General features: G+C 45.1%; 1 long non-coding RNA gene across 1 annotated transcript; it reads left to right on the top strand.

Moving 5' to 3' along the window:
- Window positions 1-4,947: 4,947 nt before the first annotated feature.
- Window positions 4,948-5,256, top strand: LOC111157204. Its single transcript, XR_002641281.1, has 2 exons — window positions 4,948-5,015; window positions 5,208-5,256. It is a non-coding gene; the product is annotated as an uncharacterized LOC111157204 (long non-coding RNA).
- The last annotated feature ends 18,624 nt before the right edge of the window (window positions 5,257-23,880 follow it).

Raw genomic sequence — 23,880 nt, 5'->3', positions numbered from 1 at the left:
AACCTGAAATCATAGAATTTGAGTTGGAAGGATCCCTAAAAATAATGTTCTAGGCAATAACTAAATTATTCTGGATGTGATCTCCAGAGGTAAAGATTATATGATATGGAAATTCCCTTTTTAACTATTGTAGAATTTTAATAATACTCATTTTCAGAATTCTCTACAACAGAATGAAATCTCTTTTTCCTGTAGTGTGTTAGCTTCTTGCTCTGGGGACAGAATGGTTGCCGCTCTACCCTATGTCCTTGCAATCATGAGGTCTTCCTTCAGTCTTCCCATCTCTAGTTTTTTCCATCTTTCCTTATAGTTTCCTGTATTTACCCTGTGGTTTCATTCTGAAAAGATAAATCACTTTTTTTTTCTTGAGCAGTGTAGGTCCACAGCAAAACTGAGCACAAAATACAGCGAAATCCCGCATACTCCCTGCCCCAAACATGGACAGCCCCCTTAACTGTCAGCACCCTTCACCAGAGTGGTGCTTCCGTTACAGCCAGTGAGACCTACACCAACACGTCATAATCACCCAAAGTCCATAGTTTACGTTAGGAATTGTTCTTGATATGATACATTCTGTGGGTTTGGAACAGCTGTATAAATAACATGTACTCACCATTATACTATCATACACAAGAGTCTGACTGCCTTAAAAAGTTTTCTGCTCTGCCTGTTCATCTCTCTCTGCCCTCCAACCACTGATCTTTTTACTGTCTTCACAGTTTTGCCTTTAGTAGAATGCCGTATAGTTGGAACCATATAGTATGTAGACTTTTCAGATTGGCTTCTTTCACTTAGCAATATGCATTTACGATTCCTCCATGGATTTTTTTTTTGTTCAAGTATAATTAACATATGGTATTATGTTAGTTTTAGGTGTACCATATAATGACTCAGCAATTTTACTTATCACTCATCTCAGTGGGTGTACTCATTTTTTTTTTTTAAAGATTTTATTTATTTATTTGACAGAGAGAGACACAGCGAGACAGGGAACACAGGCAGGGGGAGTGGAAGTGGGAGAAGCAGGCTTCGTGCTGAGCAGGGAGCCAGATGCGGGACTCGATCCCAGGACCCCAGGATGGTGACCTGAGCTGAAGGCAGATGTGTAACAGACTCAGCCACCCAGGCGCCCTGGTGAGTGCACTCTTAATCCCCTTTATCTATTTCATCCACTCCCCTACCCACCTTCTCTATGGCAATTACAGTTTGTTTTCTGTATTTCTTTTTAAGATTTTATTTTTAAGTAATCTCAACATCCAGTGTGGGGCCCAGACTTAAAGCTCCAAGATCAAGAGTTGCGAGCTCCACTAACAGCCAGCCAGGAGCCCCTGTTCTCTGTATTTAAGAGTCTGGTTTTTTGTCTGCCTCTTTTTTTCTTTGTTCACTCTGTTTAATTTCTTAAACTGTACATATGAGTAGAATCATACGGTATTTGTCTCTCTCTGACTTATTTCACTTAGCATTATACCCTCTAGATCTGTCCATGTTGCAAATGGCAAGATTTCATTCTCTTTTGTGTTTGAGTAATACTCCATAGTGTATGTGTACGTATATGTATGTGTGTGTGTATACACACACACACACACATACATGCACGACATCTTTATCCATTTGTCTGTCATTGGACACTTGGGCTGTTTCCATAGCTTGGCTCTTGGAAATAATGCTGCAATAAACACAGGGGTGCACATATGTTTTCTAGTTAGTGTTTTTGTTTTCTCTGGGTAAAAATGGTGGAATTACTGGATCATTTGGTAATTCTATTTTTAATTTTTTCTTTAAGTAGGCTCCACTCAGTGCACTCATGACCCTGAGATCAACACCTGAGCTGAGACCAGGAGTCAGACACTAAACTGACTGAGCCACCCAGGCGCTCCTCTATTTTTAATTTTTTTATGAACCTCCATACTCTTTTCCATAGTGGCTGTACCAGTTTGCATTCCCACCAACAGAGCATGAGGGTTCTTTTTTCTCTACATCCTCACCTGAAGTTGTTATTTCTTGTGTTTTTATTCTAGCCATCTGACAGGTATACAGTGATACCTCATTGTGGTTTTAAATTTGCACTTCCTCATGATGAGTGATGTGGACATTTTTTCATGTGTCTGTTAACCATCTGGATGTCTTCTTTGGAAAAATATCTGTTCAGGTCCTCTGCCCATTTTTTAATTGGATATTCTTTTGTTTTTGGTGTTGAGTTGCTTGAGTTCTTTTTTTTTTTAAGATTTTATTTTTAAGGGGCGCCTGGGTGGCTCAGTGGTTAAGCCGCTGCCTTCGGCTCAGGTCATGATCTCAGGGTCCTGGGATCGAGCTCTGCTCAGCAGGAGCCTGCTTCCTCCTCTCTCTCTGCCTGCCTCTCTGCCTGCTTGTGATCTCTCTCTGTCAAATAAATAAATAAAATCTTTAAAAAAAAAAAAAGATTTTATTTTTAAGTAATCTCTATACCCAGTGTGGGGCTTGAACTTAGAACCCCTAGATGAAAGGTCACATGCTCTACTGACTGAGCCAACCGGGCACCCCAAGTTCTGTGAGTTCTTTATATATTTTGGAATATTAACCCATTATCAGATAGATCATTTGCCAGTGTCAGAGAGGTTACTGCCTGTGTTATCTTCTAGGATTTTTATGGTGTCAGGTCTCACATTTAAGTCCTTTATCTATTTTGAGTTTATTTTTGTGGATGATGTAAGAACGTGGTCCAGTTTCATTGTTTTGCATGTAGCCAACCAGTTTTCCCAGCAGCATTTGTTGAGGTGACTGTCATTTCTCCATTGTATATTCTTGCCTACTTTGTCATAGATTAATTGACCATAAAAGTGTGGGTTTATGTCTGGACTCTCTACTCTGTTCTCCTGATCCATGTGTCTGTTTTAGTGCCACTACCATACTATTTTGGTTACTATAGTTTTGTAGTAGATCTTGAAATCTGGGACTGTGATACCTCCAGCTTTGTTCTTTTTCAAGATTGCTTTGGCTGGTTGGAATTCTTTTGTGGTTCCCTACAAATTTTAGGATTATCTGTTCCAGTTCTGTGAGAAATGCTGTTGGTATTTTGCTAGAGGTTGCGTTAAATCTGTAGATTGCTTTGGGTAGAATGCTCTTTTTAACAGTATTTGTTCTTCCAATCCATGAGCATGGGCTGCCTTTCCATTTGTTTGTGTCATATTCAGTTTCTTCATCAATGTTTTATAGATTTCAGAGTTCAGGTCTTTCACCTCCTTACTTAAGTTTATTCCTAGGTATTTTTATTATTTTTAGTGCAATTGTAAATGGAATTGTTTTCTTAATTTCTCGTTCTGCCACTTCGTTATTACTGTGTAAATGCACCAGATTCCTGTTGTGTGAGTTCTTATTGAATTCATTTATTCATAAAATGCAGATTTTCCTTGTGTACTGTGGTGTCTGATGCAATGCATCCTGAATAAACTAGCAATTCGCTAGTTTACTCTGATGACTAAATACGGTCTGGTGTGTGTGGTCTTTCTCATTTTCTTCCAGAATCTTTAAGGATGAATCCTAAGAACTTGGACACTTGCAATAAAGGAATTTTCTTTTAACCCCAGCTGTCTCTGGATTGGTGACATACACACATTTGTCAACATTTCCAGTAGGTGGAGAGGCGGCTGTTTGAGCTCTGTTGTGTACAGCTTTGAACTAAGACTGGAGTTCCTTTCTGGGTGCCTCCTTCTGAAAGGTAGAGCAGTTATCAGATAACTGGCTTTTTGCTCTTGTGTCCTCTTTGGAATGTGACAATAAAAATAATTTTTAAAACCAAAAAAATGGAAAATAGGCACCCCTATTAGTTGTTGTTTTAAAGTCTATTTTGTCTAGGGCCCTTGCTGGCTCAGTCGGTAGGGTGTACAACTCTTGATCTTGGGGTGATGAGTTCAAGCCCTATGTTGGGCATATAGATTACTCAAAATTTAAAAAAATTTTTTAAAAGATTTTATTTATTTATTTGACAGAGAGAGATCACAAGTAGGCAGAGAGGCAGGCAGAGAGAGACAGGGAAGCAGGCTACCTGCTGAGCAGAGAGCCTGACGGGGCTCGATCCCAGGACCCTGGGTCATGACCTGAGCCGAAGGCAGAGGCTTTAACCCACTGAACCACCCAGGCGCCCCTAAAATTTTTTTAAAATAAAGTCTATTTTGTCTGATATAAGTATTGTTACCCCAGCTTTCTTTCCACCTCCATTTCCACAGTAAATGTTTTTCCATCCCTTCACTTTCAGTGTGCATGCCATTAGGTCTGAAGTATCTTGTAGGCAGCATTGAAAATATCAATCTTACAGGGCACCTGGGTAGCTCAGTTGGTTAAGTGTCTGACTCTTCATTTTGACTCAGGTCATGATCTCGGGGTTGTAGGATCGAGCCCTGCATTGGGCTCTGCATTAGGCAGAGAATCTGCTTGGGATTCTCTCTCTCCCTCTGCCCCTTCCCCCCTTCTCTCTGTGTCTCAAATAATAAGCTAAGTCTTTTTTAAAAAGATTTACTTATTTATTTGACAGAGATCAAAAGTAGGCAGAGAGGCAGGCACGGGGTGGGAGGGGAGACAGGCTCCCTGCTGAGCAGAGAGCCTGACACAGGACTTGATTACAGGACCCTGAGATTATGACCTGAGCTGAAGGTGGAAGCTTTAACCCACTAAGCTACCCAGGTGCCCCAGTAAACTAAGTCTTAAAAGAAAATATAAATCTTACATGTTGCTTTCAGTTTGAATAGTGTTTTGTGAACGCTAAAGCATGCAAATGTAAATGATTATTATGTTATTTTGAAGGTGGTAGACTCTTGAACTGTACCTTTACAAAGTCATTCCAGTGTTTGCTTTTGATGGTTCTTGGACAACCGGTGTCATTACTGAAATTTTTTGATTCTGTATTTTTATACTCCATGATTCACGGTTTATCAGTTTTCTGATTCTTACAACCGTCTTCTTTAAATTCAGCTCTGATGAGCACACACCAGTGGAGGACGATGAGCCAAAGAAAAGCACCAGTTCAGCTTCTACTTCAGAAGGTATTTTTTTAACTACTACAGAGCTGCTGTATTGAGAAGTTGAAAAAAAGGTTGATAAATAGTCAAACAGTAGACTTTGCTTCTGCAAATCAGGTTGCCCGTCATCTGTTCTTTTTCGGTATTTCAGATACAGTAAAATTGATAATCGTAATACTTGCCTAGAAGTTAATTTTATATCTGTACTTCATGTAGAAGAAAAGAAGAAGAAGAAGAAGCGTAATCATTCGAAAGAGAGGTCCAAGAAAAGGAGAAAGAAGAAATCCTCTAAAAGAAAACGCGAGAAGTACTCTGATGACAGCGGCAGTGGCTCTGACTCGGACTCAGACTCCAGTGGTAAGAAGGCGGCATCGCTCTGCAGGCCTGGCTTCAAAACTCGCTTTCCTCCGTAGAACTGATTGCAGAGGACGGCTAAGGACAGTGGCCGAGAGGTGTAGAGCACTGGCTGTCTCGGTGCCAGGAGCCCCGCTAAGCGCTGGCTGTTCTCAGTGCTGCTCAGTCCACACAGGGCTCCAGACTGCGTCTTAGAGATGGGGAAGTGGGCGCAGAGCAGGTTGCGACACCGCACTCGGGCTCACACAGCTGAGAGCCAGACCCGAGCGCTGTGACCCCAGATGGGTGGTGTCCAGCGGTACGAGGCACGTCGTGGCAGCAAACCGAACCGAGGCGGGGTCGGGCCGGGAGACGTGTGGCAGCAAAGCCAGCCCCATGGGGCTGCGTCAGGCCCGGGGAGCAGCTCTCTTGTGTCGTCCTCACACTCAGCGGGCACCTCTGTGCCATTTTCCAAAAGGCACACCTCAGAGGACCCCCTGCCGGCTGGCAGCTGATTTATGGAGGACACCCCCACCCCCCCGTGGCGTGGTGCCTCCCAGAAAGCCCCCTTTTTGTGCCTTCTCCTGGCTGATGGTTGACAGGATGATTGACCCCCCCGCCTCTGGGGACATTGCATAAAGGTGTCTCTTCCCCTGATGTCACTGGGGTTTCCTGGCTCCTGTTGTTACTTTTCTTCCTCACTGCTGGGAGAGTGAACTACCTTTTATTTTTAAAAAAGATTTATTTATTTTAGAAAGTGTGCCGGTGTGCAGGTGGGAGGGAGGGCCCGACGGAGAGAATCTGGAGCTGACCTCCCCACTGACCATGGAGCCTGACCCAGGGCTGGATCCCGCAGCCCATGAAATCGTGACCTGAGCTGAAATGAGGAGGCAGCCGCTCAGCCGACTGGGCCACCCAGGTGCCCTGATGAACTTTCTGAGAGCGCAGATGTGAGCACATCTGTCCCTACTTAAAAATCCTTCAGCAGCTCTCTGTCGTCTTCAGGGTGAATTTGGGACCCTGCTTGATCCCTCTCTGATCACACATGCCCTGTGCCTCTTGCAGCATCCTCTTAGCCTGAGAACGACGGTCTCCTCGGTCTTCCATGTTCTTTCTCTTGCTTCTGTGACTTGATACAGAGTCCATCGGCCTGCAGTGCCAGTCTCTCCCTGCGGGCGGCCTGGCTTACTCTCCTCAACAGTGGGCGTGCAGTACTTTTGTAATAAAACTGATTTTGTTTTATTTTTACTTTGTAAAAAGATTTTACTTATTTATTTGACCGAGAGAGCATGCAAACAGGGAGAGCAGCAGGCAGAGGGAGAAGCAGCCTCCTCGCTGAGCAGGGGGCCCAACATGGAGCTCAATTCCAGGACTCTGGGATCAGGACCTGAGCCAGAGGCCAACACTTAACCAACTGAGCCACCCAGGTGCACCAAAAGAACTGATTTTTATTTTTTTTAAAGATTGTATTTATTTATTTGACAGAGAGAGTGAGTGAGCATGAGCAGGGGGAGCAGCAGGCAGAGGCAGAGAGAGAAGCAGGCTCCCAACTAAGCAGGCAGCCGGATGCAGGGCTCAGTCCCAGGATGCCAGGATCATGACCTGAGCTGAAGGCAGACACTTAACCAACTGACTGATTCACCTAGGTGCCCCAGGAAAATTGATTTCTAAAAGAACTAGCTTAAGAGTCATCATTCCTGAAGCACCCTTCCCAAGCAAGCTAGCCTGATTATGAGACTTCTCTGTACGCCCAGAGCACCCCCATGCTTCCCTGTATCACTCCGCAATCTGATTATTTCTTTACCTCTGTCTCCTCTATTAGACTGAATGTCCCCGACCCCAAACTCATAGGGTATTTTTCTTTTCTTTTTTTAAAGATTTTATTTATTTATTTGATAGCGATCACAAGTAGGCAGAGAGGCAGGCAGAGAGAGAGAGGGGGAAGCAGGCTCCCCGCTGAGCAGAGAGCCCGATGCGGGGCTCGATCCCCCTGAGATCATGACCTGAGCTGAAGGCAGAGGCTTTAACCCACTGAGCCACCCAGGCGCCCCAGGGTATTTTTCTTTGCATCATGAAAATACTCAGGAAAGCAAAGGGGATAGTATAAGTAATACCATATACTTACCACTCAGGTTAGACATTTGTTAGCATTTTGACATAGTTGTTTCAAATACGAGTTTTTTGCTAAGGTATCCAAGGTAAATTATAAATATACTTTGATGCTAAATATCTCTATATGCAGGTCTTTTAAAAAAAAAAAGACATTTTCCTGCTTAACTACCATACCATTATCTCACCCAGTAGATTAGCCCTGGGTGTTCTGGGCCACAGGGACACCAGAATAACCCATCTCCATCTGGGCTCCAGGACACAAATGGCATTATAGGGTCCATCTGAGATTATGATGACAGCATGACCCACGGCGATGGGAGACATATTTCGGAGAATTAAGACTTTCCGATGTTTCTAACACTTGGCCTTCCGATTCTCAAACCAAACCTTCAGTTAGAAAAGAGGGATTTGTTTGGTATATTGAATAGTTAATGTCTTAATAGAAAAACACAGCATACCAATTTATATGCTATTGAGATTTTAAACCACAATGGAGGAGAAGCTTTTTCATTGTTGCTGAAGTATCTTAGGAAAGTTAATACTGCACTCCCTCCATTCAGCTCACCCTTAGTGAGCATGAACTATGTGCCAAGCTCTGGTCTAGGCCTATTGCTTTGCTTTTATTCTCCCACTTTTAATGTTCTTTTTTTCTTAATGTTCTTTTTTTTTAAGATTTTATTTATTTATTTGACAGAAAGAGACAGAGAGGGAACACAAGCAGGGGGAGTGGGAGAATGAGATGTTCCCTTTTGAACATCTCATTAGGGATGAGATGTTTCCCTATCTTAGGTTTCCTATATTAGGAAAAGATGTTTCCCTATCTTTTTTTAATTTAAATTCAATTTAATTAACATACAGTGTATTGTTAGTTTCAGAGGTAGATTTAGTGATTCATCACTTACATACAACACCCAGTGCTCATTACATCAAGTGTCCTCCTTAATGCCCCTCACCCAGTTACCCTGTTCTACTCCATTTCCCCTGCCGGCAACCCTCAGTTTATTCTACAGTTAAGAGTCTCTTGTGATTTGTCTCCCTCTCTGTTTTAGTCCTATTTTATTTTTCCTTCCCTTCCCCTATGTTCATCTGTTTTGTTCCTTAAATTACACATAAGAGTGAAATCATACAGTATTTGTCTTTTTCTGATTGACTTATTTTAATTAGCATAATACCCTCTAGTTTCATCCATGTCACTTGAAATGGCAAGATTTCATTCTTCTTGATGGTTGAAGTCATACTCTGTTGTATGTGTATGCCACATTTTCTTTCTCCATTCATCTGTCAATGGACATCTGGGCTCTTTTCATATTGTGGCTATTACGAACATTGCTGCTATAAATATAAACATTGGGGTGCAGGTGCCCCTTCGGATCACTACATTTGTATCTTTGGGTTAAATACCCAGTAGTGCGATTGCTGAATTGTAAGGTAGCTCTATTTTTAACTTTGTGAGGAACCTCCATGCTGTTTTCCAGAGTGGCTGCACCAGCTTGCATTCCCACCAACAGTGTAGGAGGGTTCCCCTTTCTCTACATCCTCTCCAACATCTGTCGTTTCTTGGCTTGTTAATTTTAGCCATTCTGACTGGTGTGAGGTGATAGCTCGTTGTGGGTTTGATTTGTATTTCCCTGATGCCAAATGATGTTGAGCATTTTTTCATGTGTCTGTTGGTCATTTGGATGTCTTCTACCCATTTTTTTTTAAGGATTTTATTTATTTATTTGACAGAGATCACAAGTAGACAGAGAGGCAGGCAGAGAGAGAGGGGGAAGCAGGCTCCCTCCCCGCAGAGCAGAGAGCTCGATGTGGGGCTCTATCCCAGGAACCCGGGATCATGACCTGAGCCAAAGGCAGAGGCTTTAACCCACTGAGCCACCCAGGCGCCCCTGCCCATTTCTTGATGGGGTTCTTTATTCTTTGGGTGTTGAGTTTGATAAGTTCTTTATAGATTTTGGGTACTAGCCCTTTATCTGATAAGGCATTTGTAAATATCTTCTCCCATCCTGTAGGTTGCCTTTTAGTTTTGTCGACTGTTTCCTTTGCTGTGCAGAATCTTTTTATCTTGATGAAGTCCCAGTAGTCATTTTTGCTTTTGTTTCTCTTGCCTTTGGAGACATGTCGAGCAAGAAGTTGCTGTTGCTGAGGTCGAAGAGGTTACTGCCTGTGTTCTCGGGGGTTTTGTAGATTCCTCACATTTAGGTCTTTCATCCATTTTGAGTCGATTTTTGTGTGTGGTGTAGGGAAATGGTCCAGTTTCATTCTTCTGTGTGTGGCTGTCCAATTTTCCCAGCACCATTTGTTGAAAAGACTGTCTTTTTTTTCCATCGGACATTCTTCCCTGCTTTGTCGAAGATCAGTTGACCAAAGAGTTCAGGGTCCATTCCTGGGTTCTCTGTTCTGTTCCATTGATCTGTGTGTCTGCTTTGTGCCAGTACCGTGAGATCTTGATGATTACAGATTTGTAATAGAGCTTGAACTCCGGAATTATGATGCCTCCGGCTTTGGTTTTCTTTTTGAACATTCCTCTGGCTATTCAGGGTCTTTCTGGTTCCATACAGATTCAAGGATTGCTTGTTCCAGCTCTGAAAAATGCTGACAGTATTTTGATAGGGATTGCATTGAATGTGTATATTGCTTTGGGTAGTAGAGACATTTTAATGATGTTTGTTCTTCCAATCCATGAGCATGGAGTGTTTTTCCACTTCTTTGTGTCTTCCTCAATTTCTTTCACAAGCGTTCTATAGTTTCTAGAGTATGGATTTTTTAACCTCTTTGGTTAGGTTTATTCCTAAGCATCTTATGGGTTTTGGTGTAGTTGTAAATGGGATCGACTCCTTGATTTCTCTTTCCTCGGCTACATTGTTAGTGTAGAGAAATGCAGCAGACTTCTGTGCATTGATTTTTATATCCTGCAAATTTGCTGAATTCCTGTATCAGTTCTAGCAATTTTTGGGTGAGTCTTTTGGGTTTTCTACATAGAGTATCGTGACATCTGCAATGAGTGTAAGTTTGACTTCTTTGCCAACTTCGGATGCCTCTTATTTCTTTTTTCTTTTTTTCTTTTTCTTTTTTTTTTTTTTGGTCTGTTTGCTGAGGCTAGGATTTTCAGTACTATGTTGAACAACAGTGGTGAGAATGGACATCCCTGTCATGTTCCTGACCTTAGGAGAAAAGCTTTCAGTTTTCTCCATAGAGAATGATATCTGCTGTGGGTTTTTCATAGATGGCTGTGATGATATTGAGTATGTACCCTCTATCCCTACACTGGGAAGAGTTTTGATCAAGAAAGGATGCTGTACTTTGTCAAGTGCTTTTTCTGCTTCTATTGAGAGGATCATATGGTTCTTGTCCTTTATTTTATTAATGTAGTGTGTCACATTGAATGGTTTGCAGATGTTGAACCACCCTTGCAGCCCACTTGGTCATGGTGACTAATCCTTCTAATGTACTGCTGTATTCAATTAGTTCATATCTTGGTGAGAATTTTTGCATCCATGTTCATCAGGGTCTGTAATTCTCCTTTTTGGTGGGGTCTTTGGTTTTGGGATCAAGGTTATGTTGGCCTCATAGAATGAGTTTGGAAGTGTTCCTTCCATTTCCTTTTTTTTTTTTAATTTTATTTATTTGAGAGTGAGAGAAAGGGCACAAGCAGGGGGAGTGGCAGGGAGAGGGAGAAGCATATGTCCCACTGAGCAGAGAGCCCGATGTGGGGCTTGACCCCAAGACCCTGAGATCATGACCTGAGCTGAAGGTAGATGCTTAACCAACTGAGCCACTCAGGTGCCCCTCATTTCTATTTTTTGAAACCGTTTTAGAAGAATAGGTATTAGTTCTTTTTTTTAGGACTTTATTTATTTGAGAGAAAGAGAATGGGAGAGAATGAGCCCTTGAGCACAGGGGTGGAGGGTGAGAGGGAGAAGCAGAAGCAAACTTCCCACTGAGCAGGGAGCCCAATGCAGGGTTCAGTCCCAGGCCCCTGGGATCATAACCTGAGCTGAAGGCAGATGCTTAACTGAGCTACCCAGGCGCCCCAGGATTAATTTTCTTTAAATGTTTGGTAGAATTCCACTGGGAGGCCATCCAGCTCTGGACTCTTTGTTAGGAGATTTTTGATTACGGATTTCAATTCCTTGGCTGGTTATGGGTGTGTTTGGGTTTTCTATTTCTGTTTCAGTTTTGGTAGTTTATGTGTTTCTAGGAATGCATCCGTTTCTTCCAGATTGCCCAATTTGTTGGCATACAATTGCTCATCATATTGTCTTATATCTGTTTTTCTTAGGTGTTGATTGTCATCTCTTCTCTCTCATTCATGATTTTATTTTTTTAAAGATTTTATTTTATTTATTTGCCAGAGAGAGAGAGAGAGAGCACAAGTAGGCAGAGCAGCAGGCAGAGGTAGAGGAAGAAGCAGACTCCCCGCTGAGCAGAGAGCCGGATGTGGGGATCAAGTCCCACAAGATCCAGGACCCTGGGATCCTGATCTGAGCCGAAGGCAGACGTTTAACGGACTGAGGCACCCAGGTGCCCCTCATTCATGATTTTATTTATTTGGGTACTTTCTCTTTTATTTTTGATAAGTTTGGCTAGGGATTGATCATGCTAATTCTTTCAAACAACCAGCTTCTAGTTTTGTTGATCTATTTTTTTCATTTCTATATCATTGATTTCTGATCTAATCTTTATTATTTCTCTGCTGCTGGATTTAGGCTTTATTTGCTGTTCTTTTTCAGCTCCTTTAGAGGTAAGTTTAGCTTACACCTTTAGCTTACACATTTGAGCCTTTTCTTGCTTCTTGAGAAAGGCCTATATTGCTATATACTTCCCCTCCTAATACCTCTTGTGCTGCTTCCCAGAGGTTCTGAACTGTCGTGTTTTCATCTACATTTGTTTCCATGTATTTTTTAAAATTCTTCTTTAATTTCCTGGTTGACCCATTCATTCTTGAGTAGGAGGCTCTTTAGCCTCCATGTATTTGTGTTCCTTCCAAATTTCCTCTTGTGATTGAGTTCAAGATTTAAAGCATTGTGGCCTGAAAATATGCATGGTATAATCTCAGTCTTTTTGTACTGGTTGAGACCTGATTTGTGACCCAGAATGTGATCCATTCTGGAGAATGTTCCATGTGCACTCGAGACGAATGAGTATTCTGTTATTTTAGGATGGAATGTACTGATATATCTATAAAGTCCATCTGGTCCAGTGTCATTCAAAACTGTTGTTTCCTTGCTGTTTAGCAAGGATCTTCTGTTTAGATGATCTGTCCATTACTCAGTGGAGTGTGAAAGTCCCTTACTATTATTGTATTATTATCAATGTGTTTCTTTAATTTTGTTATTGATTAGTTTATATATTTGGCTACTCTCAAGTTAGGGGCAGAAATATTTACAATTGTTAGATCTTCTTATTGGATAGACCCTTTTATTATGATATAGTGTCCTCCTGCATCTCTTTTTACAGTCTTTGATTTAAAATCTAGTTTGTTTGATAGAATTGCCACCCTAGCTTTCTTTTGATGTCCATTAGCATGGTAAATGGTTCTTCACCCCACACTTTTAATCTGGAGGTGTCTTTGGGTTTAAAATGAGTCTCTTGTGGACTACATATTGATGGGTCTTATTTTTTTAAGATTTTATTTATTTGAGAAAGAGCAGGGTGAGGGGGAAGGGCCAGAGCAAGAGGGAGAAGCAGGCTCCCTGCTAAGCAGAGAGCCCCATGCAGGGCTCGATCCCAGGACCCAGAGATCATGACCTGAGCCGAAGGCAGATGTTTAAACAACTGAGCCACCCAGGTGCCCCTGGGTCTTGTTTTTTTTTTTTTTTTTTTTATCCAATCTGATACCCTTTATCTTTTGATTGGAGCATTTAGCTGACTTACATTCAGAGTAATTATTGAAAGATATGAATTTAGTGCCATTGTATTACTGCGAAGTGACTGTTTCTGTAGATTGTCTCTGTTCCTTTCTGGTCTTTGTTACTTTTGGGCTCTCTCTTCACTCAGAGGATCCCCTTTAATATTTCTTACAGGGCTGATTTAGTGTTCCTGAATTCCTTTAGTTATTGTTTGTCCTGGAAACTATTTTGAATGACAGGCTTGCTGGACAAAGTCTTCCTGGCTGCATATTTTTCCCACTCAGCACCCTGAATTTATCCTGCCAGTCCTTTCTGGCCTGCCAGGTCTCTGTGGACAGGTTTGCTGCCTGTCTAATGCTTTAACCCTTGTCGGTTATGGACCTCTTGTCCCTAGTTGCTTTCAGGACTTTCTATCTCTGAAATTTGCACTATTACATGTTGGGGTGTTGACCTATTTTTATTGATTTTGAGGGGGTTTCTATGTGCCTCCTGGACTTGAATGCCTGTTTCCTTCCCCAGATTAGGGAAGTTCTCAACTATAATTTGTTCAAATAAACCTTCTGCCCCAGTCTTCATTTTCTGGGACCTCTATTATCCAGATATTATTTTGCTTTATGCTGTCGCTGATTTCTTGAAGTTTCCCTTCATGATCCAGTAGTTGTTTTTCTCTTTTTTTCTTGACTACTTTATTTTCCATCATTTTGTCTTCTGTATCACTCTCTCTTTTGCCCCATATTTCCTTGGTGTTAGAGCCTCCCCCCCCCTTTTTTTTTAAGATTTTATTTATTTATTTGACACACACAGAGAGATCACAGGTAGGCAGAGAGGCAGGCAGAGAGAGGGGGAAGCAGGCTCCCCGCTGAGCAGAGAGCCCGATACGGGGCTCGATCCCAGGATCCTGAGATCATGACCTGAGCCGAAGGTAGAGGCTCAACCCACTGAGCCACCCAGGAGCCCCAGAGCCTCCCTTTTTGACTGCATCTCAGTAAGGGCTTTTTAAATTTCAGCCTGATTAGATTTTAGTTATTTTATTTCTACCATATGGGATTCTCTAGTGTCTTCTGTGCTGTTTTCAAGCCCCGCTAGTACCTTTATAATTGTTGTTTTGAATTCTACTTCTGACGTCTTACTTATATTCATATTGATTAAATCCCTGGTGGTGAGTATTTCCTCCTGTTCTTTAGGGTGAGTTTCTCTGTCTTGTCATTATGTCCAGAAAAGAATAGAAGGAAGAGAGAAAAGACAAAAAGAATAACACCAGCAGAAAAAAACAGAAGAAAACACAAATAAAATAAGAAAAAGCAAACAAGAAGTAGAACAGAACAGAACAATAAACTAGGTCCTGGGTGTATTTTGATCTGTTTGTTAAAGGAAACTAGATCCCAAAATAGGAACAAAAGAAAAACTAATAAATGTACAAAAATAAAATACAATGAAAGGAATCCCCCCCCAAAAAAATATATATACATATACACACACACACACATATTATAATGTGTGTATTATATATATATAATATATATTATATATATAATGTATTATAATGCATATATATAAATTAAAAATAATAAAGAATTGAAAAAATAATAGCTTAAAAGGAAAAAAATTGAAAGACTAAATAATAAGAAAAAACCACGAATGCTATATACTGCTTTCCTTGATAGCTGGAGTTCTGCAGCCTCTACGGTCAGTAAACTCGGTGTTAGCCGGAAGTTCCTGCCGGTGTTGTGGGGGCGGGGCCTGTTGCGCTGGTGCTCGGGCGTCCTTGCCTGGGTGGAACCGCGTCCTGCTCGCCAGGGGCCCGGGCTCCGTGTACAGGGCTCCGGATCGCACTGTGCGCTGCAGTTTGGCTTCCTGCAGGCTTTCCGCAGGCACACGGGTGGGGGTGAATATGGCAGCGTCCTGCTCTCTAGCCCTGGAGCTGACAGTCCACACCCCCCCATTCCTCAGTGTGCTCTCAGAGAAAAGCAGCCGATCCCTCTTGTCTCCCCGGTTTCCCACCGCACTCTGGTCACCCAGCCTGTGACCGAGCATTTTTATTTCAGGCACGTGACCCAGTCTCAAGTCTCCAAACTTTACAGACTGGTGTGGCGCAGACCTGCGCCGTTCCTCTCGGGGTAGGGAAGGGTCTTGCTGCGCTTCTGCGTTTGCTGGGCCCCTGCCCGGAGACCGGTCACTCGACTGTGCGGCCGTTCTCAGTTTATGGTGACACCAGGCAGAAAGCCGGTGCCTAGAACCAAGGTTGGCAGCCAGCTCCCCGCTCCGATGCCTGGGAACTCTGCTGCACTCCTGTACCCCTGTTCTTGTGATCCCAGGGATCCTGAGACCACACTGTCCCACCTGGGATTCTACCCTGCTTTGCCACCCGTGCATCTTTAAGCCAGGGACGTCCCCCACCGTAGCAGACTTCTGAACGCTCTGGTTTTGTGCTCCACTGCTTGTGATACTTCACAGTAGGCTCCCTCCCCTCTGCCTATCCCTGATATATTGCCCCAGGTTCACAGCTCAGTATCTCCTGCCTTCCAAAAAGCGGTTGCTTGTCTAGTTGGAGAATTGCATTTCTTTTCTCAGATCTCCAGTTGGTTTTTGCCGGTGTTCAGAATGATTTGGTAATTATCTAGCTGAATTCCAGGGACCAGATGAACTTAGGGTCCCCTACTCCTCTGCCATCTTAACTCACTCCCAACAACAATACTCACGGTTTTGTATGCCTCAGCATTTCCCCACGTCTGGGAGTTCTGTGAACCTAGTCATGTAGCCCCCTTCCTGTCTCTCCCTACCCAGCCCTGCCCATCCTGGATGGGCCTCCAGAGCGTTGTGCTCAATTAAGTCAGAGAAAGACAAATGCGGTATGACCTTACGTGTGGAATCTAAAAAAACCAAGAGGTGCTTGGGTGGCTTAGTCGCTTATGGGCGACTCTTGCTTTTGGCTCTGGTCCCTGGGATCAAGCCCTGCATCAGGCTCTGCACTCGGTGGGGAGTCTGCTCGAGGATTCTGTCTCCCTCTCCTGCCCGTCCCCCATCGATGCTTGTGTGCTGTCTCTCTCAGATAAATCTGCAAAAAAGCCCCCACAAAACCACAAAACAAGAAACCAATCTTTAGATAACAAACGGATTGGCATTTGCTAGAGGTGGGGGGCAGTGGGAGATATGGGTGAAGAAGGTCAAAAGGTACAAAGTTTTGGTTATAAAATAAGTCATGGGGATATAAAGTACAGCATGATGACTAGTTAATACTGTATTGCATATCTGAAAGTAGCTAAGAGAGTAGATATTAAAGCTCTCAGCACAAGAAAAAAAATTGTGACCGATGACTGATGTTAACTAGACTACGATCATTTTGCAGTGTATATGGATCATTATGTTGTACACCTGAAACTGATGTTATATGTTGGTTATGCCTCAATAAAATTAATTTTAAAAACAAAACAACCATGTCAGTTGACCTCCTTGTCCACCCAGCATCTGGCAACCTAATTAATGGAATTTACATTGTGTTTAATCCTTCCGGAAGTTTTCAAACTATAACCTGTGACACTGTGGGCCTCCTCTCCCTACCTGACTCCTCACTTTTGCTCTCAGATTCAGGATCTAGGATCCTTCCTCTGCGTGAATACATAATCTTAAAGAAGGCTGGCGTCACAGAGCTCATCTGTGGGAGATTCAAATGTACCAGTGGTCAAACCTCCATCAACACCCAGAGCCCACAGTGGGCTGTCATCTGGGCCAGTATTAGGTCCCTGTTCCCAATACTGCTTCATAAAAAGGGTCAATTATATTTGCAAGAGAGAGAGGGAAAAGCATATACTGAGTTTCTTGGAATTCATGCTGTAGAGTTTGAAAGTAGATGAGAACATTTTCTTTCCTTTTTGTTTCTCGTGGCTCTTCTTTCAGAACCTCATGAATGGACCACTATGTAAACCCAGCAAAAGCAAGTCGCCAGACTTTTGTTGTTTTTAAGCATCTGGTAAAGCAGTGTAGGGAGTGGAATCCCTAAATTTTGTCTAAACAACAAAGCAAAAAACCAAAACAATGAATAAACTTCCACTGACCTAAAAAGGGTGAAAATAGGGACGCCTGGATGCCTCAGTCATTAGGCATCTGCCTTCGGCTCAGGTCATGATCCCAGAGTCCTGGGATCCGCCCTGCATCAGCTCCCTGCTGGGCAGGAAGCCTGCTTTTCCCTGTCCCACTCCTCCCGCTTATTATGTTCCCTCTCTCACTCCCCCTGCTTGTGTTCCCTCTCTCGCCGTGTCTCTCTCTGTCAAATGAATAAAATCTTAATAAAATAAAGGGTGAAAATGGGAGTTCTAATATAGAGGTTGCAGGTACCACACAAATTCAATGTTATAAGACTACTTAAGGCCTAAGTGAGTATTCTCTTGAGGATTTTCTGATGTCTAGGGACTTTTTTCCCCTTTGGCAGTACAGTAACAAACAGGTGGGTTTTACGGAATTTGTGCGGTGGATAGGTGCAAGGTAGATTTGGACCCGGGTTAATTTGAAGTACTTTTTCATTTTCTCAAGCAGTGTTGACTTATTTGTAGGTCATGGGATCAAAAGGTGATTACTTGAGATGATAAAGTTTTATCTAAGTATTAGCATGGGAAAATCAGGATGACATTATTTATTAGCTTTGCTGCAGAGCGTGTGTGAACACACTGTAGGAAACAGGCTGCAGAACTAGTGGTGGGGTAGTGGAGCCGAAAAGCAGCTCAAGAGAGCAGCCCACCAAGGGCTGGCCCCCTCCGGCCACAGCTGGGCTCACCAGTCACGTGTGGCCAGGACTTGGGAGGCCCAGGCCTCTCTGCTTTCTCAAACAGGCAAAGCAAACTCAGAGGAAACAGTAGGAGGACTTGGACTTGAAGCCCTCTTCCTCCATCAGTTTCAACATGACGAGGCCTACATTAGGCACTCCTATCCTATATTCTGTGGACAAATGACTCCCTGGCACCAGTGTCCGCATACTTACAAAATCCCTCATTGTAGCTCAGAGGTTCTGCTTAGTTTTAAATATTTTAAATAATTGAGTACAGTTGAACTCTCATAACTCAGCTCCTCAGTGCATTTATGTAAATACTTCTAGGTCAGACTGGGTCTCAATATGACTGCACAGGAGACAGAAATACTCCTTTACAGAGGGCTGCCATCCACCCCAAAGGATTTCTATGTTAGGTGTCGTGCTTCATAGCAAAAAAAAAAAAAAAAAAAAAATTTTACATACAGTACAGGTGTAGGAAAATGGTTCTGTACTTTTTTTTCCCTCTATGAACCCATGTTGCCACTGGTAATGGCAATTTTCATAATCTGGAATTTATCCCATTTTCTATCCCTTAAAGCGCCCGAATTGAAAACTTATTTTCCAATCATGGAAAAAGCCATAAAACCCAGTGCGAGAATGTCCATGACAAAAGTCCTAAAGCACGTTTTTGAGCGGCGCCCCCGCCGGTTGTTCTGAGGTTGACTCCCTTGCACTGTGGCTTCACTTACATCCATGCTGATCCCAAGCTCCTTTCTGAGAGGGGAAAACCACCAATGTCCCCTCTTCGGAGACGTGGATGGCATTAAATACACGGAGGTTATTTCATGCTTGTTTCAAAATTTCTATCCCCTTCATGCCGCTCCTCTCAGGACACTTTTCTGTAATACTCAGTTTGAGGCTTGCTTTAGGGGGATGGTTTTTGCCTCCCACGCAACATATAATGTGGGGCCAAAGAAATCAGTAACCCAGGATACATGCTTTAGTGCGGTACTTAACATAAACATCAAAGTTATTGCAAAAAAATAACTCATGATTTTAAAATTATAAAAATGTAAATTGAGGTAGGACCTGACCCTGTACTTGCTCCATCCACCGTGCTCCGATAAAAGGTAATTTACAAAACAGGCTTCTGGCCAATGGTTCCCTACTTGGATTTAAATAGCGCATGAAAATACTTACCTTGATGCCCCGTGGGTCTGCCCCCACCCCGGAGTCTTGCGGTGGCGGGGGAGGGGGCGCCTGGTGGCCCTGGGCCTGCTAGGTGGCTTTTGGCTCTGAAGAAGGGGTAGGGGAGAGAGGGACTCCGGAAGAGATCCAGAGAGGACCGAAGCCCTGGAGAACTAGCACCTCCAGAAGCAGCCGCATGGCGGGGGACACGTGGGAGTGTTTGGAGCGGCGTAAAATGCTTTCGGTCCGTAGCTGCCAGGGGGTGAACGGGGTGCGGCACCGGCGCTGCCGCCGGTCCCCGGGCTGCTGCCCCTCGGGAATGGAAGGACAGCTCCAGCTCCGGGCCGCCGCCACCACCGCCTCTTCGCCCTCCCCACCTCGCCTCCACCCTGCCCACTTCGGACCGTATTTCGTTCTCTCCTGCTACCTTCACTGAGATCCCGGGAGGGGGCAAGGAAGAGGGCAGAGCGCGGGGAAGGGCTGCGACCTGCGACCAGCGGCGGCGTCCCGCATCCCGCCTCTCCAGGGGAAGGACGTTCCCTGACGTTAGCCAAAGCACCAGTCTGAGGCCGGGCTCCAACCCCAGGGCTCTCCCTGGTCTCGCCGGAGCCCCGCAGGTGAGAGCCAGTAGAGCAGGTGTGGTGGGCGGGACTTGCCGAGGCGAGCACGCGGCCGGGGCGTGGCCACGAAGCAGGCGGAGCGTTTGCCGGAAGAGCGCTGCCGCTAGGGGGCGCGCGCGGGGCTTCTAACTCGCCGCTTAGTCGACTCCTCCTGGATCCCGCCAGGCACCGCTTTGGGGAAGGGGCTTTGGTGGGTGGTACCAGCCAGCCGGGGGCGGGGACGGGGCGGGGACGGAGTGGGGGAATGAAACCTCCCACTACTCCCCCGAGCCCTGGGAGACCCGTTAGGAGAATGTCTCACCTTCTGCCCTCACCGCATGCGGGTTGGTACAGGGCTGTCGCCCGAAGACCCTCCAGGGCAAGAGACCCAGAGACAGGACTGGAGAAGGCCCTGGCAGCCCCGGCACCAAAGCGACGGTATCCCCCCTCGCCGTGTGGGCTCAGAGCACGCCTCTCCCCTCCGACAAGACAGTAACTAATGGATGCGACTCTGGTTGGGTTCCGTTCGCCCCCAGAGCCCACGAACGGGCTAGGGATTCGGACGAAATGATTAGCTCGGCGGCTGCTTGCTTGCTCTGGGTTTTTGCCATAACGCGCTGAGAGCAGAGCCCTCTAGGTGCTCAGGTGCACCCTACAAGAAAACCCACATGCCCCTTAAGAAAGTCCCAAGTTCTCCACGCTTTTACGAATAAACTGGCGTCAAGGTGCGAGTGTAACCCCCTGCCCAGTACTTAGTGCGTTCAAGAACGCTCACAGTCCAAGGGGCCCTTCCTGTGACTTCGGACACAGCCTGGGGCACGCAGCGTTTGCCGGGCTCCGCTCCACGCCAAGTTTGCCCTTCGCCAGGCCTGTGTCATGGACCGGAGAGTTTCCATATTCCCCTCCACTCGTTCCCCACTGAAAAGTGTCAAATGAGAGCCAGGCCAGTTTGAGGACTTTATGGTTCTCGGAGAGGTGTTTACAGGTACTCCGGGATGTGTTAATATCCTGAATATTGAGAATGGTTTCCAACCCCGGGCGCCAGCGCGTGACAACCCGAACGTCACTGCCCCTATTTTCCCCTGCACAACCACTGTTATCGTCGTCCCCCTTTAAAAAGAAATTTAGCCAGGGTGGGATGGCTCAACCTGGTGGAGTTAATTCTAGAAAATATACTTTGAACCTGCGGGCATGAGTCTGGAGGCATTTGCTGAAACTTCAGCATCAGCTTTGCCTCAGCCCCACGCAAGTGATGGTATTGGAGACAAAGCTCTCACGACTCTTAGGAGGCTCTAGGGACCGGGGGTAATTACAGCCGATCTTTCTTCTACACGTACTTTCTGCATAACTGCACATATCCTATGCATGAGTTCCTAGTTAATGTTTAAAAGCAATAGCTCTCCTTTGTTCTAAGCCTTCCCTGCTTTAAAGCTCTTTGATGAATCTGTTAAGATTTTCAATAAAAACTGTGTTTAAACGTGTGCAGTTGCTGTTCTTCTTCCAGTGTGCAGGGACACTGCCTCAGTCACAGACAAGCCCTCCCCTGCCTCGATGAATGCGGGGGATTCTGCTGGTCGGACGTGCAGATGGGGCCCTTCTTGCACCAGTGAGCGGGGAAAGAAAAATAAGGGCAGGTAGACGGAGGCTGAGCCTGCTATGACAGCAAACCTGCCTTTGAGAGCTCAAGGGAATTCGATTAAACAGCTACTTGGGTACCTTTATCCTGGGACGTATCCATTAATTATTTCTGGCCATTAATTAATTCCATTTATAAATTCTTCCAAGTTGCTCTCTCTCTCTCTTTTTTAAGAGGCAGAGGGAGAGGGAGACAGAGAATCTCACGCGATAGCGCTGAGATTCTCTGCTGAGTGCAGAGGCTATGGGTAGGGGGGGCTCCATCTCACGACCCCGAGACCATGACCCCTAGACCCTGACCTGAGCGGAAACCAAGAGTCAGACACTCAACTGACTGAGCCACCCAGGTGCCCCTTCAGTTTCTCATTCTTTTTTTTTTTTTAAGATTTTATTTATTTATTTGACAGAGATCACAAGTAGGCAGAGAGGCAGGCAAAGAGAGAGGAAGGGAAGCAGGCTCCCTGCCGAGCAGAGAGCCCGATGCGGGGCTCGATCCCAGGACCCTGAGATCATGACCTGAGCCAAAGGCAGGGGCTTAACCCACTGAGCCATGCAGGGGCCCCACAGTTTCTCATTCTTCATGACACTCTGGTGCTGGTGTGGCGGAGAGGGCGTAGTGTGAGGTCTGTGCGCCCATCCTCGATGGGCTCTTTGGAGGTTTGTCCTTGAGAGCAGTAGTTGCTTACATCACGGGCAGTAACACTGTCAGATTGAATATTTCCAACAAAGCTTTGCAGATGACCACGCCACACGGCTTTATATTTGCGATTGTGGCCACTTTCTAATTATTTATTTATGAGGGTCCATGAGAACAGAGAGAGAGATTGCTATCCTCTGGCGGTCTGCCGCAAGGACAGGCTGTTTTCTTGTGAAAATAAGGTCCCTCCCGCACCTTTTTGTACCTGGGACCTTCAGTCAATAAGCCTATGCCAGCTGCTGGGTGACAGGGGCCTTGTGCCAGGCAGTGTGGGGACCATCACGATGCCTGAGCCAGCCACCCTGCCGTGGGACCAGAGAAAGAAGCCACGAGTTACGGAGGCAGATTGCCCACCCCCACTCTCTACTCCCTGTGGGACCCTGGGCAAGTTGGCTGACCTTCCTGTGTGCCTCAGTGGCCACATCTGTAGAACGATACCTGCCCCTAGCCACAGGTTGTGAAGGTTAAAGTCCTAAAGGCCCATGGTGAGCACGCAGCCAACAGCAGCTGGTCCTGGAGTTAAGGAGTCAAGGGCGGGGGGTGGGGGTTCAGTTTGTACAAGGGAACCCGCAAGGATTCCCTTGAACCTATGAGGACGGACTAAAACCTGGGAAGACACTGTGGAACCTCTATCCGCCCCTTCCTGCCTCCAGCCTGGAGAAGGAGCTGCACGCCTTGGAAGAGATATTGTGGAAGCTCCCGCTGTCTGGGGCTACTGGCGGCCCAACACCAACAGGGCACGCCAGAGGGTCCCCGCCGCTGTGCGCAGGGGACACCAGCTCTGGCCTGACACCAAACTCCAGAACCTCGTGGCTGTTGCTGCTTCACTTTCGCCTCCCCAAACCTGCCCGTTTTTTTGAGGCACCGGGACACTTTGCAGGTGACAGCCTAGAAATCCCGCTGGTTTTATGGGATACGCTGGGCTTTGAGCACTTTGCAAAGGACCAAGAGTCTAAGGCGGCTCTATTTATCACAAAAGAGCTGAGTTTTACTCAAGAGCCTTCGCTGAGGGATGCCTGGGTGGCTCAGTTGGTTAAGCGTCTGCCTTCAGCTCAGGTCATGATCTTGGAGTCCTCGCATCGAGCCCCGCTTTTGGGTTCCCTGCTCCGCGGGGAGTCTGCTTATCCCACCCCCTCTGCTGCTCCCCCTGCTTGTGTTCTCTCCTGCTCTCTATCAAATAAATAGTCTTGTTGTTGTTGTTGTTGTTTTAAATAAAATCTTAAATGAAAAACTTTCGATGAAAAGCTATGCTTTCCCATTTTGACTAGCATTAAACTCTGTAACCAGAACATGGTGAGTAGCTCAACTGCCCACAATTCACTGAACTTTATTATTTATCATCTGGAGAAACTGAGTTAGAAATAGGAAATATTAATTTAGCTACTGGAGTTTTATATCTAAAAAGCTCCTTATGAACAGAAACTGATTGCTCTCTTTTACAGAGTAATAGAAAACGAGGGCAGGGGCGGCGCCCGGGTGGCTCAGTTGGTTGAGTGACTGCCTTTGGCTCAGGTTATGATCTCGGGATCCTGCGATCGAATCCCGCAACCAGCTTGCTGCTCAGCAGGGAGCCTGCTTCTCCTTCTTCCACTCTCCCTGCTTGTGCTCTCTGTCAAGTAAATAAATAATAAAATAAATAAATCTTTAATCAAAAAAAGGAAGAAAGAAAACGAAGGGGGTTGTGTTGACGAACTAATCTTCTTGTGGCATTAACACTAGCTATTACAGATTCCGG

This window comes from Enhydra lutris, unplaced genomic scaffold (genome assembly GCF_002288905.1).
Source record: "Enhydra lutris kenyoni isolate GAN:26980312 unplaced genomic scaffold, ASM228890v2 scaffoldscaffold53, whole genome shotgun sequence".
NCBI classification, from domain to species: domain Eukaryota; kingdom Metazoa; phylum Chordata; class Mammalia; order Carnivora; family Mustelidae; genus Enhydra; species Enhydra lutris.
The sequence above is the reverse complement of the archived record's forward strand: the minus strand, read 5'-3'. Positions and strand labels throughout refer to the sequence as shown.